This window comes from Spermophilus citellus (genome assembly GCF_964194105.1).
Source record: "Spermophilus citellus genome assembly, chromosome: 6".
Classification (NCBI taxonomy): domain Eukaryota; kingdom Metazoa; phylum Chordata; class Mammalia; order Rodentia; family Sciuridae; genus Spermophilus; species Spermophilus citellus.
Window position 1 is genome coordinate 15,990,970 of NC_138187.1, and position 2,346 is coordinate 15,993,315.

A 2,346-nucleotide genomic window follows, 5' to 3' on the forward strand; every position below is an offset into this window, starting at 1 on the left:
CAGCTTTGGTCATTAGAATGTGAGTAGACATGTCATGACCTGGAAGTTTTAAATGTGCTTGCATGATGTAGCTTCACCTTGGGAAGTAATTTCTTTTTCACGTGAAGGGACTGTGGGTAGACCTGAACTTGACTGAGATCTTAAAGCCAAGCTGAGCTCAGCTGGGTTCTGCTGAAGACTTGAAGACTCATGAGCAAGAAATAAATACTTGTTATGGAAATCCACTGAGATTTCGGGATTGTTACTGTAGCAAATGCTGACTTATACATCATATTGTCCACACGCCTTCCTCGCTCAGTTCTGGTCCTGTTCCATGGCCTCCAAAGAGTGCCATGCTACTTGGCAGCTGATAGTGTCCTGCTCCTACTTATTCCCCATCTCCAGGAGTCATGGAAACCAGGTACCAGAGCAGAGCTGGCAGTCAGAGCTCATGCTTATAACATGGTTGTTCCACCTACTTTGCCACATGGTATCTTTGTAGCTAATGATTCACTGACTGCTTCATCTGGGCATGGAATGTTCCAGTAATAATTCCCTCCAACTCTTCATCTTAGCTGTACCTCTAGTGTAGTCAAGACGCTTTCATCCAGAGTTTCCCAGGATTTTCTGGTTAAGGAACAGCACATGGAATATGCATTGGGCCATCCTTTGGGAAGAATATTCCAGTTCAAGGAGTGATCTGGCTCTCTCCCTGGGTATGGTCACCTCCTCCACTCATGTTGGAAGGCCCATAGAAGTGACTGAGGTTGACAAGTCTGTTCTTCTGGGAATCTGCCCCGTCTTCATTAACTCTTTGCCATATTACACCCACAGAAACCCCACTCTCCACCAGGCTCCTCTATGACCTTCCCTGGCATCCTGGGTCAGGCAGCCTGAGACACTGATGGGCAGCCTGGTGGATTCCCACTGGTGCCCAATCCAGCTACAGGATCTGTCACACCAGGAAGGGTTTGGCATTGGAGGAGTGGAAGTGAGAACTCACCAGTACGTATCTCACCCGGATGTAATCTGTGGGCAGGAAACTTATCTGTCTTGTTCACTGCCATGTTCCTACTGCACCGTGGACTAGGTCCTGGTTGATGTTTACTACATGGTTTTTGAAATGTTTGAGTGAATCCACTTCTTCTCTTGCACAAAACTGAACTCAGTAGGAATTTCAATAGGCACAGTTCGGAAAACTTCGGCTCCACTCCAGGAGAAGGGAGGCACGGGATTGGAAGATTGCCATTTAATGAAAAATTATGGAAAACTGACTTTTCTGTTGGCCTGTGGTAGGTGCTACAGATAGAGCAGGACACAAAGCCCTGACTTCAAAGAGCTTGCACTCTCCTGGGGGCAGGAGAGGCAGACAAAAACACATGTCCATGTCAGACAGTAACCGGCACTAGGGGGCAAAAGAAATGTGGAGGGCAGCACTGGGAGCACTGGGTGGTGGGGATGGCAGAGAACAAGCTTTAATTCAGAAGCAGGTAGTTAGGGAAGGCCTTACTGAAAAGATGATAATGGAGCATGTATTTGGAGGACAGAGGAGAACATGCCTTTATATAGGGGAGATTCTAGACAGAAAGATGAGCCAGTTCCAGAGGCAAGGCCAAAGCTCAGGGTGTTTGAGGACTGAGATGGTAACCACAAGACTGGGACTTGGGTGAGAGTGAGGAGAGGTGGGAGATGAGGTTGGACAGGTGATGGGTCAGATCGGCAGGTCGGTGACACCACAGGGCTCTGTCCTGTGGCTCTGAATGAGATGAAAGTGGGAGGAGGTGGGACACACACCAGTGGAGTCTCTGCTTTTCACAGCTCTCTTACCATGACACCAAGGTGGTTTAGAAAAAAATTACTGTGAGCTGGAATCCCTCTGGGTTCTGCCTCCTGTTCTCCGTGTATTGGCTTCCCTTAGTTTCCACCTGGTTGGTTGCCTCCTTGAAAAGGTTATATTTCAGTTTGATGAAAACTGTCCTAGAAGGTTTGATTTGGCGTTTTATTTTCTGGCTCTTCTCAGTATCCTAAATAGAGTGAGGGAACAAAGTTGTGTGTTGAAGTCTTGGTCCCCAGCTGATGGTGCTTTTGGGAGGTTGTGGAAACTTTAGGAGGTGGGACTAGTGGAGGGAAGCTGGATTCCCTGGGAGCTGCCCATGAAGGGGATGCCAGGACCCTGACCCCTTCCCCCATCTCTGTTTCCCAGTCACCACGAGGTGAGCAGCTTTGCCCCATCATGTGCTCCCACCATGATTCTCTGCTTCGCCACAGGCCCAAAGGCAACAGGGACCAGTGACCTTGGACTGAAACCTCTGTAATTATGAGGAAAAGTAAATCTTGACTCTATATATGTGGTTTACCTCAGGCATT